At 46.6% G+C, this 13,804-nt stretch overlaps 1 protein-coding gene across 1 annotated transcript in view; it reads right to left on the reverse strand.

Moving 5' to 3' along the window:
- Positions 1–426, reverse strand: part of LOC102449880 (uncharacterized) — a 30,198-nt gene extending 29,772 nt beyond the window's left edge. Inside the window, exon 1 of the mRNA XM_075923638.1 lies at positions 133–426. The gene's annotated coding sequence lies outside the window, so the exon portion shown is untranslated. The remainder of the gene's footprint in view (positions 1–132) is intronic.
- Positions 427–13,804: the final 13,378 nt, after the last annotated feature.

The raw sequence follows: 13,804 nt of genomic DNA on the forward strand, positions 1-13,804 counted from the left end.
GAAACATACTGTATACTGTGCTTGTACATATCACAACGGCATAATGCTAATACTGTGATTCAGAGAATAAAGAGTTTCAGGCTCATGCAAGAATGTACAATTCCAAATGGCAGCAATAAAGAGAAAACTTACATAATTTTCTAGCAACAAACAGGGATGAGGAGCAATGTAGCTGTGAGCTCAGAAAGTCTTAGACAGGCTTTGCTGGAATACAAAGAATATCAGGAAAAAGTCCGTAGAGAAGGGGGACTAAGCAAAGCTAATGTTTCCTCACACTAAATTCTTCAGTCTCACCCATTTCTTTCAGTAAACTCTTTGCTCCCACTACAATGGCTAGAGGCACTGCTGTCTGATAATACAGTAGCTCTCACAAATGGCTTTGCCCCTTGTAGGTCAGTCACTCCCCAAATAGAGTTTCTTGGAAAATCTCACTAATGATGAAGGAGGGGTGGGGGAAATCTGGATTCCCTCTTTTTTTTCCTTACACCTCCTGCCATCAAAACTTTCAAATCTGTGACAGCTTACTGAGGGGTTTGAATAAATGAATATTTGTTAGAGTACAAGAAGCATAGCATGTCTATGATTTGCTTTCTCCAGCTTTGCCTGAAGCCCTTAGATCTCTCAGCCTCATTTGATTTAATGTATGAAAGACTTGTTCATGTACAGAACTACAATATGTATCCATATTTTATGTTTCTCTTCCTTAGTTTTAATTCTTTTTATTAATGTAGACCCTTGTTGTAGCAAAGTTCCTTATCATGCTGTGACACATTACATGGCAATGGGCTGTGATATTTTACAGGGAGTTGACAGACCTAAGACAAATATATCACCAGTGAACAAAATGGTATGCTGATTGAATCCCATGAGAAAGTGCATGGGAATATGAAATTAAGGAATTTAAAAACTTTCTTTAAGAGCTTTTTTCTGTGCTGTTTTTGTACACACCCTTAGGCATGGATCCTGATCCAAAGCTCATTGAAGAGCTACCCAGCCAGATCCCCAGTAAATACCGGGGACAACAAATGATAAAACTTAGACTGGAACAAAGGCCACAGGGTCAACATTAGGAAACCAGAAGGGGATTCCAAGCAGAAACTCCCAGACAGTGCCTGCTGCTCTTCAAAGGTATCTAGGGAGCCAGTGGCAGTGGCCCAGAGGAACTCTGCTGGGATATATGGCCTAAGGGAGGAGAAATAAGCCTTGCTGTTACAGAGCCTCCCTCTCCCCCATCCACCATCCTCCTCCTGGTATAATGGACGGACACTTTTCCCAGTGCCAAGAGGAAGTGGAAATGGAAATCTCGTGACTTCATGGAGCCACAGATGGGGTGTGCAAATATTAGGAGATTTGAGAAGTGCAGCCAAAACCTGAGGAGAAGGTTCTGGAGATACCAGATGCCAAAAAAGGGGTTTAAACCTGGCATACTCAAAGTAGGTGTGTGCCAATGTCTCCTTCACACCAGAGAAGGGGCAAGTATTGGGCAGAGGGGCGGTGAACTGTGCCAGCACTCACCCATGCACATGATTCAAGGAGCTGCCAACTAATATCTCTGGTGGGCCAGGGGACCAGAATGGAATGCAGGCTGGTCCACCATGACTCCTCATCTTTCATAGGTGATAGAACATCCTGCTACTTGGGCTACGGCTACACTGTAGCCTTCTTGCAGAAAAGCTTATGCAAATGAAGCGCAGCATGCAATATCACCATGCTTCCTTTGCATAATTAATTAGCAGCCACTTTTGCGCAAGAGGCTTTTGTGCAAAAAGGAGTTGTGTAGACGGCTCCTTTTTGTGCAAAAAACCCCTCTTGCACAAGAGCCATTCTTCCTGAAAAAATGAGGAAGACCAGCTCTTGCACAAGAGGGGGTTTTTGCACAAAATGGAGCCATGTAAACAGATCCTTTTTGTGCAAAATCCTCTCGTGCAAAAGTGGCTGCTAATTAATTATGCAAATGATGCACGGCAATATTCTATGTCACACTTCATTTGCATAAGCTATTCCGCAAGAAGGCTACAGTATAGCCATAGCCTTGGTGTCAGGATGGGACAAGAGGATGAGGAAGTGAAGGGCATGAAGGGTGAGCATATACAGTTGTTTCCCATTCATGATTCCGAAACAAATCAGCTGCAGGTAGCACAGCCAGTCTGGGTGGTGTGGAGGTAACATAAGAACATAAGAACGGCCGTACTGGGTCACACCAAAGGTCCATCTAGCTCAGTATCCTGTCTACCGACAGTGACCAGCACCAGGTGCCCCAGAGAGGGTGGACCGAAGACAATGATCAAGCGATTTGTCTCCTGCCATCCCTCTCCAGCCTCTGACAAACAGAGGCCAAGGACACCATTTTATCCCCTGGCTAATAGCCTTTTATGGACCTAACCTCCATGAAATTATCTAGCAGCTTGTCTTTAAACTCTATTATAGTTCTAACCTTCACAGCCTCCTCTGGCAAGGAGTTCCACAGGTTGACTACACGCTGTGTGAAGAAGAACTTACTTTTATTAGTTTTAAACCTGCTACCCATTTATTAGTTTTAAACCTGCTGCCTGCTACCCAGCAGGCCTCATGGGGCAGAGGCCCAATGGCAAGGTCTGGAGAACCAGGAATGAGGGATGGGCAAGGTGCAACTTTCCAAAAGACTAGCTTGAAGAAGGTCCAAGAGGCAGTCTGAAAGGCAGCACTTGCCTCTTGGAGTATACAATGGTAACACAAGGGGTGATGAGTCCCATGTGCTGAATGAGTGGCAGGTCCTCCAGTTGTTAACCAAGAGCTTTCTGTTCCTAGTGGTATCTTCCAGGACTATCCTTGGTTGCACTGAAGGGGACTCCATCACCTGCCCACATCAAGCTGAGGGTCGTGAGGCAGGGCTCTGTGAGGAAATCCCCCTTGACTGTCATGGATTGGTTACCAAGACCAGTTTCCAGTTCCAGGGGAGGTCCAGTAGCTTTGGAAAGTCTTACAAAAGACCCCTCAGATGGAGGTAAAAGAGCTGTTAGTCCTATGGGAGTCTTTGGAGGTTGCGTGTACTAGCACACTGCATGCTAGACTACCTGCACCAGAAAGGATTTCTGCGGGGTCTGAAAGTAGAAGACATGGACCTGATTGTAGAAGCAGAGCAGGCCCTATCCCCCCTCCTTTGGGTTGTGTGAGCAGCCATGATCTGTTTGCCTCCGACCTGCCTATCCTCTTAATCCTACTGATTTAGCATGCTGGCTTGTCACCAATGGCCCTGGAGTCAATTCCAAGGTCCAGATTTCTCTTTGTCCCTTCCCCTTTCTCCTGATATTGCAAACCTAGGGCCAAATTCTGTATAGACGTTAGTGATCCCATTGACTTATCTATACCCTTTTCTCCCTGGCCTAAGCTGACATCCTTATGGTCAGGCTCATCCATGCCAAATCTGTGGGGCTCTGGAGGCAGAGCACTCAACTGCCACCCTGCCGATCAGCTCCTCTCCCCATTCCATGCTTCCTGCCTGCTGCTGATCAGCTGTTCAGCAGTGGATGGGAGGCATTGAGATCTATCCCAGATCCCCATACCTCCTCCATTAATATAATGGAAGAGTTCAGTTACCAAATTCTTGGAGTGCCCCCCCCCCCATCAAAAATTATTGCCTACCCCTGTCTTAGAGGGAACAGCAGAAATTCAGTGCATGTGCTCAAGCTTACATTTGGGTCTGTTATTTCCCCCAAGTCATTTCACTGAGATATGGGTGAAAGAATTCTCCCCAGTTCCCACCTCGGTCTTTAGCTGACTGCTAAAGACCTAACTTTGTACATACAGAGCTATACTAAGGCCTCCAGGAGAATAGAGATTCTCCCTAGCCCCTCCAACAGGAGAAGCATTCCTCGTCTCCAATGAGAGGACAGCTAGCAGGGGGAACTTAGGAACAGGCTATGAGAGTCCATTCTCATACTGTTAATGTTATTTAAATGTATTGTATTAAAAAAATCCTAGTAGCAGACACCTCACAAATACAAGGTAGAAAAGATGGACAAACTTCCTGCCAGCAGTTAAAATATCCTCGCTATCTGCTTTGCTTGGGATATGGTGGCCTTAAAACTACATTGCTGGTCCCCTGATGTAACATGTAGGATTGTCTTCTCTCTGGAACTATATAGGAGGTGAGCAGTGACTTGTCAGCTGCCCATACAAGTCCTCCAGGTAACTGCACATTTGCTTTGTGCCAGTTCTACATGGGGTCCCTTGGAAAGTATGTAGCAGAAGTGGTCAGTCTATGTGCAAAGCCTGCTGGTTGCCAAAATAGGACAAACAATCTGGGCAGCATTAGTGGGGCCAACGATAGGGCAGGGAGCCCCACGGACAGGAACCCCAGGGGCAGCCAGCCGGGAAGCAATGACCTTAATTGACCTGGCAAATTCCCTGGTCCAGAATAGCTCCGGTCCTGAGGGTGCCAGACCAGGGAGGTCCAACCTATATAGTCAAACTCTTCCAAAGATCAAGGGTATGTCTACACTAGCCCCTAATTCGAACTAGGGAGGCTAATGTATGCATTCGAAGTTGCAAATGAAGCCCGGGATTTAAATATCCCAGGCTTTATTTGCATCTTCCCATCCAGTCGCCATTTTTAAATGCCACTAGTCCGGACTAACTGCCCATGGCTACACGTGTCAGGGACCCGGTAGTTCGAATTAAAGCCCTAATTCGAACTACCTGTTATTCCTCCTGCAAGGAGGTTTAACGGTAATTCGAATTAGGAGCTTTAATTCGAACTACCAGGTCCCTGACACATGTAGCCATGGGCAGTTAGTCCGAACTAGTGGCATTTAAAAATGGTGACCGGAAGGGAAGATACAAATAAAGCCTGGGATATTTAAATCCTGGGCTTCATTTGCAACTTCGAATGCATACATTAGCCTCCCTAGGTCAAACTAGGGGGCTAGTGTAGACATATCCTAAGGGGTTTAGATGTCTGATCTGTACCCTAGTTATCTGTCTAGAAGGCTCTTATTAACTTAATATTGGAGAATGCTATAATTATTGGTGGATTTAATCCTCACATCAGGCCTACCAACTGCGGGGAGGGAGGAGCAAAGGAGGTAATTGCCTCAGAGCCCAGCGATTAGTGGCAACAGCAGTGGCTGGTGCCCCAAACCCCTTCGATTCATGCAGCGTTATGTACTTCGTGGGGCTCTGAGGGCTGGCTGGGACAGTGCAACGGTCTAGGCAGCACCAGAGGCTGGCTGCCTGAGTCCCACCCCTTCCAGGATCTCAGAGCCGTCCCCCTACACCTTGCTCTGGGGCCTGCAGTGTCTATCACCCCTGCTGCCTCACTCACTAGAATGAGATGTTCTTCCTTTTTAATAAGTGGATTATTGAGGCCCAAGAGAAGCTCAATTGACTTGTCCAAGGACCCACAGGAATTCTGTGGCTGAATCAGGAATAGAACTTCTGGCTCCCATTCCACAGCCACTTTCTTACCTTATGTACGTCACACATGCACAATATGTGAAAGCGGGACAGTTTCTAGTAACTTGAAAACACTATATATCTGCAAGGATAACCCGAGTTTGCACCTTGTTTTCATCAGTTCAAGAAATCCATCTCCATGCTTGCTGCTATAATGACTTCCAGAAAGATCAAAGAATGATCAAATCAAAACTATAAAAACATTTTGGCATTTCTGGCTTTCATCCATTGTTAAAATATTTTAGGGTACAATGCACATGGCAGCAATTACTGTCAGCTTCCAGCAAGACTTAAATTCTAAAAATTAACTTCCTTTCTGTGCACACACTTTCTTCCTGGGAGAGCAGATTCCTTAGCATATAGCCCCTCATAGGGTTGCTGCTGCTGCAACAGCTGTTCCTTCTTTCCCCATGGATCTACCATTCTCTACAACTGTGTAATCAATTAGAACAGAATAGAATATTTCAGATATCTTCACCACACCTTGTCATGAGTGACATCTTTCACTTTAGACCTGCTTTCTAAAACATACCTGATGCCATATAGCTTTTATTATTGGATATTATCTTTATAGCAAAAAACACAGACTCGTGAAATTGGTAGAGCAGAAAATTATTATGCTACATAGATTAAGCCCACATAACTTCAAGGCTCCTGATTTATGTGTTTTCATTTTGAGTGCCCGCTTTGCAGTGTAGGACCTTGGCAGGTGCAGTAAGACTTTAATTAAACTCTTAAATTTTAACTTGCAAAGGCAAAACAGCCAGCTCTGTTTTGAGAATCATTATATTTGCCAATAGACTAGAGAGTGTTTCCTTGTCCCTCAAGCCATTTTTCTGAAGAAGAGATACAAAAAAATTAAAATATAAAGACAATCTGAAAATGTTGCTAAAGTGAAGGGTCACTAATTTACCTTTCTAGCAGAAATTGATACAAAGGGAACGAAAACAAGTCTCTCAGATGAGACTCCCTGAAGATGGTTAAAAGCAAAGATCAAGAAGTACCAGTTGGAGGGACAGTCAAGCAGAAATTAGAAGTAATCTGCTTCCCTCTTTAAATGTGTTGGTTCCCCACAATCAACCTTTCTTCTCATTCACATAACATTTCCATGTGTTTCATGTCAACTTTCCTTCCAGGTGGCTGCACTGTGACTCACCCAGTCTCAAAAGTTGGTGCCACTTCCATTTTTTCTGCCCTGCACACCACTCCATCACGACTGTTCCTTTGTTAATTTTCCTTCCTTCTTCTTCTATGGCTTTCCCAGTCTTCCACTCTGTCCATAGACAGTAGCTCAGGCCTGGGCAAAATATGACCAATGGGCCAGATCCGGCCCACCAAGCCACTGGATCCAGGCCACAGACAATGCAGGGAGCCCCAGGCAGGCTCCCTGCTTGCCCCACCCCACCAGCATGCTGTTCAGAAACACAGCTGTGAGGAGGTTTTTCTTTAAAAACTGTGAGTTCAGGGGGGAAGGAGGAAAGCTTTAGGAGCTGCTCCCGCCCCTAGCGCAATCCCATTGGCCAGTTTCTGGCCAGAAACTGGCCAACAGGAGCTGTCTGTTACAATAATAGGCAGCCACGAAGCACAAGGAGCTCTAGAGCACATAGCTGCAGCCTGTGTGGGAGCGGGGAAGGCAGCCTGTTCCCTCTAAGCTGCTCAGCAGTACAGCTTCACAGCTGATTAATGAGCCTCACCCAGTCATCTGAGGGAATACTGGCTGGCAGGGAGTCTGATTCAGGATCAGGCTGCTGGCTGGTAAGTCTCCTGGTCAGACCCTGCCTTTGGCATCCCATCCCCTCTTCCCCAACTCTCTACCCATCCCCCACTCCACATAAACAAATCCTCTGCCCCCTCCTGCACCCATATTCTCTCTCAGATCTGGCATCCCAATCCCCTGCCCCAAATCAGTCCCCTCCTGCCCTAGCTCACAACCCAAATCACTGTCCCTCCTCCTGTACCCCAATTCCTGCCCTAAGTCTCAATGCAACCCCGTACACCCCAGTCCAGTACCCCAGGTCACAACCACCTCCTTCACCCAGATTCCCTCCTTTACCCCAAGCTCTCTTCAGCACCCAACCTCCATCCCAGACCCCACACCTCGTCCATTAATATCACAGAAGAGTGTGGCCCTCAAGCACTTTCCAAATTGTTGTAGTGCACCCCCCAATCAAAAAAATATTGCCCACCCCTGCAGTAGCCTCTACTAAAGCCAGCTGCATCTGCACAGATGCCTTGCAGAGAACCTGAGCCAACTTTTTTCTATGCTCCTCTGCTTCAGAGAAATTACTTCTGGAAGGGGAGTGATAGGGACCAGGAAACTTTTATTGTGGAATGTCTTTTCTACATATTTACAAAAGGACTCAAACACACAGATAGATAGAGCCTGGAACGGATTCAAAATTTGTAATCACATCCACATCTGCATCCACAAAAATGATCCATCAACATCCACATCCAGATCCAGAGATGTGGATGCCCTTGGATACAAAGTAGAAATCTGCAGATTTGCAAGATAGGTCTGATATCTGTCTGCTATGCAAAAACTAAATTTGTCAATGGTATGAATGTGCCAACTCTACTGAATCCATTCATCAATAGCAGATAGCATTTCTTCCGTTTTATCTTGTTCATTGGTCCAAAATACAATCTCAGGCCTACTTCAGATAATCTTAAAGTAGTGCCAGGAAAGGAAATAATCTGCTAACATCTTAAAATTACTCAAGATTATTTCCAGTGTGGGCCCACCAGAGGGCACCAAAGCCTTTTACAAAGTGCCTTTTACTTAATTTTCTCAAATTCTAAACATTTGAAAGAGTTAAAGCCTTTTTTGTTTGGTTCATGTGATTATGTGATTTCTTTTAATTGGAAGTACATCGTTAAGCTATTCTTCACATGAAAATATTATACCTTAAAAAGTAGCTTTTCACATCAAAAAAGTAAGTTTGTGATGTTAGCATTTTTCATAATTGATTTCATCAATATATCAGTTGCAGGGAAAAGTAGGCAAGTGTTACCTAGCAGCAGCTAATTAGCACACTCTCTTGAGGAAAACTTGTTTTTAATTGAGCAGTGGTTCATATCCAACAGTGTGTCTCCAGCACAGCAGTGCTGGCTCACAGATCAACTTGCATCATTCATATGCTATGAGGCTATGTTATCTCAGCTTTTAGTTTAATAGAAAGGGGAATTTGAAACAACATTAATGGGACATCTTGAAGTCTGTGTCCTAGAATAGAAACCATGTTTAAAGCACATTATTTTACGGCACTATGCTGTTTGTACAAGACTCTTTTGTATAATTATATTCTAAAATAATACTGAATAACAAGTGGAATACAAGGTCAAGATTTCATATTTCATGTAATCCAGAAATCATAAAAGATTTCAAACCAAGCACTGTGCATGTATTGTATAGTCTATAAAAATGAATTTTTAACATAATGCTTTGGACTGATTTCCTGGAAATGACCTGTCTCACAGATTTCTTTGAGGACAATAAATCAGCAGACAAAACAAAGAGGCAAAACTCGGTTTAAAGTCAGCAAAGGAGTCAACCAAAACTGCATTGTTCCCCAGCATCTGTTCATTCCTTATAGTGAGATGGTAATACCTATTCCTCATAATGTTTACAAAAGTAGAATTCAAACGGGCAGAGGAGGACAACAGATACCATAATCTTTGAGTTAAGTAGGATACTGCTCTTACTGATGAGTTTTACGAGACACTTCAAGACCTTATAATGAAAAATTCTTAAGCAAGTTTGATTTTGAACTATACGCGAGTATGAAAGAGAATGTTACTGGGAAAGATTAAAAAACTAAAATTAGGCAATGTAGGTGGCTTCTTTATATAGCTGATATGCAGGGTTTTTTCAACAAGTAGTTCAAAGGGATAAATGCTAAGGAAATGATAATAGGATTATACTGAGTCATACAGTACAGTGGAGAACACAAGATACCACAACACATCAATCATGCAATTGTTACTATATGGAATTGCTCCTGGAAATACCAGACAGTACCTTACATACATATAACTTTAGCAATCAGCCCAGAAGTGAAAGATTTTTATTATACCTAGCACAAAAGTTTTGACAGCTGCTGGTAACAACAGAAGCTGGATTACAGATAGGAAAGTATATAAATGTATTTGAAAATGGGCCTGCAGTGCAGACTCTGAGGAGAGAGACAATTTATACAACTGAGGTATGCCACAAGCTGATGGGACCCTTTAATGGAACTGCATTTTAATTGCTGCTGACTTGTGGAGACAAGGGAGGAGGGTGACAGAATACCTATTAGTGGACCGTCTTCTCTTGGTGAGTAAGATAAGCTTTTGAGCTATTCAGAGCCTTTTTCAGGTATAGGAAAGGTCTGGGGTGCTCAAAGTTCATTCAGTTGCATTCTCCTGGACACAAAGGAGTAGGACTAACCCCTCTGTCAGGAGGAGTTAGGCTCCACCTGTGAGGGGAGAAAAGGATAACTAGCCTGTCTGCTGTAACCTGGTGTAAAGAGGAATGAATGTAACATGAACCTTTCATCCCATGTGCTGTACAGCAAATGAGATGACTGGCTTCTTCATACATATGGTACCTCTTACACTGCATTTCTCTCAGTGAACAACCTTTACCAATTATCTCTTGTCACTCAATCACTTCTTGGCACCTATTAACTTTTCCTTTTGTAGAGCCTTTATGGAGGAACCTCTGAGGAAGAAAAAGTACAAATAAAAACACCCCTACAACAGATGCATAAATGCACCCTGCAACAAATGCTTAAGCCTCCTCAAGACTCTTTTGCTCACAAAGCTCATGTGCACATTATTAGCACAACGTTTACTGTAGAAGCTTTTCCATGTGGAAGCCTGTGAAATGTACATAGAGGGTGTCAACATTTCATGTCATTTTTTAAAATCACTTTTTTCAGCATGGCTCCACACTACCATTGAGAGCATGGAGCATAAATCCATAAATAGCTACTAGCCAGTATGGGTAAGGAATGGTATCCCCAGCCTCTGTTTGTCAGAAGGTGGAGATGGATGGCAGGAGAGAGATCGCTTGATCATTACCTGTTCGATTCACTCCCTCTGGGACACCTGGCATTGGCCACTGTCGGCAGACAGGGTACTGGGCTGGATGGTCCTTTGGTCTGACCCAGTATGGCCATTCTTATGTTCTTATGAGTTTCTTTGATGACATAGGACATTTTTGAGCCTGGCTAGAATCAGGCCAGAACAGGACAAGAAAAGGTGAAAAGAAGACAGTACCAAAACACAAGCACTAGGAAAGGAAGGAGATCTGCACTCATGAAGCAAAAACCCAAGCAAAAATCCAGTTGTGGGCAAAATCACAAAAAGCTCTCTCTTGTGGCCTTTGCTCAGCTCCAACAAGACAGCAGGCTGAAAACAAAGGGAGAATTCTTTTCATATGAGGCAAACTGAGAAGAGGACTTGAGTTCATGGACAGCAGTTAAATCTGAACCGCTAGCAGATAGCCCCCCCAAAAGAAAAAAAAATCATTAGTTTTTTCCAGATGAATATTTCCATTCCTAAGCAAGTGGAAAATTGTTTCACAGCCTAGTAAAAAAATGTGCTGTTTTTTTACTAGTTATGAAGTTCTATTGATTTGTAGGAACATTTCAGAAAGCTTGAATTATTGTCATTGAGGGATTTGCAGGAAAAGGACTGGCTATTGCAAAAGGATTATTACTAATAATCAGTATGGGTATGTCTACACTACAGCGTTAATTCAAGTTAACTTAATTAGAAACAGTTAATTCGAATTAACGCATCTACAAACAAAACCTATTTCAAAATAGTGCTATTTCGAAATAGTGCATCCATACTGAATGGACCCTGAACCAAAGTTAAGGCTGGCCAGAACCAGTGCCGGCAGGGCATCAGATTAGGACTTAGTGTGTGGGGCTGCTGCCCGAGGCTAACTGAGCTCCATGCTTAAAGGGGCCCTACTCCCACCCCGGACAGACAGTTCTCAGGGTTCCCCACTTGCTTGTCTACCTCGATGGAGAACAGCAAAGCAGTCCTGTCTTTGAGTGCCCTGAGTGCTCACACTCGGGACACCACAGCACTTGGCCACATGGAGCGAGAGCCTCCCTGGGCCCATCGGTGCGTCTCGTGGGGTCATTGACATCAGCCTGGCTGCACTTGCTGCAGGCTGCCATCCGGGAAGCATCGGGGGGCTGTCAGCATCCAGAAGGCCCTGAGAGAGAGTGTCCACCCTGAGGAGCCCTTAGAGTCACCCCGGTCCTCCCCACCAGGGGCTTGTGCCCCATTCCTCCCTCACGTCTTTCCACTTACCCCTCACTAGCCCCCCTTCCTGATGTCAAATAAAAGACATGTTTTTTCATAAACATGAACTATCTTTATTTAACAAAACTGGGGAGGGGGAATGAAACTCTGGGGAGATTGGGGAAAGGAGGAGGGAGAGGGGAACAAAGAGGGTGGGAGAGGGGAGGGGGAAACTGGGAGAAGGGAGCTGGAAGGGAGAAGCAAGGGGAGGAAGGGGGAGGGGAAGCTCAGTGCTCATGGGCAGGGGTCTTGTTGGGCCACATGTCTCCCAGCAAGGCGGGTGTGGGGACCTCGGCATCCCCAGGGGGATGGGGAAGAGGGTGTGGAGGTTGAGGTGGGTGATGTGGAGATTGAGGAGGAGAGAGGAGGCAGGAGTGGGAGGAGGAACAGTAGTTGGGGGGGCAGCAGGCGCTGGGGCGGCACAGGGTAGCACGCTCTGCAGCAGGGCCTGCAGGTGTGAGCACATGGCACGGTCCTGGGCAAGCTGCTCCCAGCGGAGCTGCAGGTCCTCCTGCACCCAGCCCTGGATGGTGCTGTGCAGAGTTCACAGGGCCCCCAGGTGCTGCTCTCAGTACCCCTGCCATGTTGTGGTGGTCCTGTGGAGCCCTCGCATGCAGGAGCATGTCCCAGGCGGGGTGGTGCGCCCTGCATGTGCAGCTGGTGCAGCTGTAGAGAAAGAAGGGGAGTGGTCGGTTCTCCCTGGGGACGCAGTGGATGATGCCCAGCACCCCCTGCGAGGTGAGGACAACCATGCCCTGCACCGTCAGAGCCGATGTGCGTGCACAGAGGCCATGGTCAGGATGACTGGCTCTCCCTGGGAGTGGGAGCTGCCCCAAGACCGCACCTCTGCCACTGTGCCATGTATAGTGTGGCTGAGGCAGGGGGGAGATGTCTCCTGCCTCTGTGAAGAGGCGGCGTGTGAAGGGAGGGCATCCTGCTGGGTCCTGCCCCGGGGTCGGGAGCGTGTCAGGTCTCGGGCCACGGCCCCTGTGTGGCACGCAGCTGGAGCCACCTGCCCAAGGGTGGCACGGCACGTGTCCGCACATGCACAGGTGGCTGCATGATCCGTGGGAGGCATGACCCACGCGTGCAGTCCCTGGTCTCCCTCTCTGCCCCTGCCCCCCGGGTAGGGGACAGTGATGGAACTTACTTGGTGTGGCCTCCCCTGACGACCCTGCTGACTCCGGTGCCAGGACAGCTCGGCAGTCCCGCTGGCATGGCACCCTCTGTGCTGTCCCCTCTGCTGCGACTGGGTCAGGGCCCTCTGGTCCCGTCTCGCTGCCTCCCGGGCTGGGGCAGACCGTCCCACCCTCCAGGATGTGGTCGAGTGCAGGGAAGTAGGGGGAGGTGTCAGCCCCTACTGCGGCACCGCCCCTGGTGGCCCTGGCGAACCCCTGCCACAGTGCTTTAATTTTCAGGTACACCTGATCCTGGGTGCGCCTGTGGCCTTTCTGGGTCATGGTGGCCGCTATGTGGCCATAGACGGCCACGTTCCTCTGCCTGGTGCAGAGATCATGGACATTGGGGGCCTTCCCCCATACCTCTATGAAGTCCATGATCTCCGCACCAGTCGAGGTGGGCGTGCGCCATCTACGGCCCCTGGCTGGCCCCTGGGTGCTGGGGGACTGGGCTGACTGGGATGGCTGGCTGGCACTGGCTGCCTGGCTCATTATGGGGCCACTAGGTCAGGGCAGAGACTGCTGGCAGGCCTGGCTCTGGAACGTGCAATCTGGCCAGAGTCTAACCCTTTAAGGGCTCCACGGCTGGGGGAGAGGAGAGGAGTTTTCCTGGTTTGGCCCAGAGTGGCCACCAGGGGAAACTTGGAAGGGCTGGAGGCCAGCTAATTTGAATTAAGTGTTTACACAGCACTTACTTCGAATTAGCTATTTCAAATTTGGCATTACTCCTCGTAGAATGAGGTTCACCAAATTCGAATTAAGCGCTCCGCTATTTTGAATTAAATTCGAAATAGCGGTTTGCATGTATAGACGCTATTGAAGTTAATTCAAATAATGGCTGTTATTTTGAATTAACTTTGCAGTGTAGACATATCCTATGAGACAAA

This window comes from Pelodiscus sinensis, chromosome 3 (genome assembly GCF_049634645.1).
Source record: "Pelodiscus sinensis isolate JC-2024 chromosome 3, ASM4963464v1, whole genome shotgun sequence".
Classification (NCBI taxonomy): Eukaryota; Metazoa; Chordata; order Testudines; family Trionychidae; genus Pelodiscus; species Pelodiscus sinensis.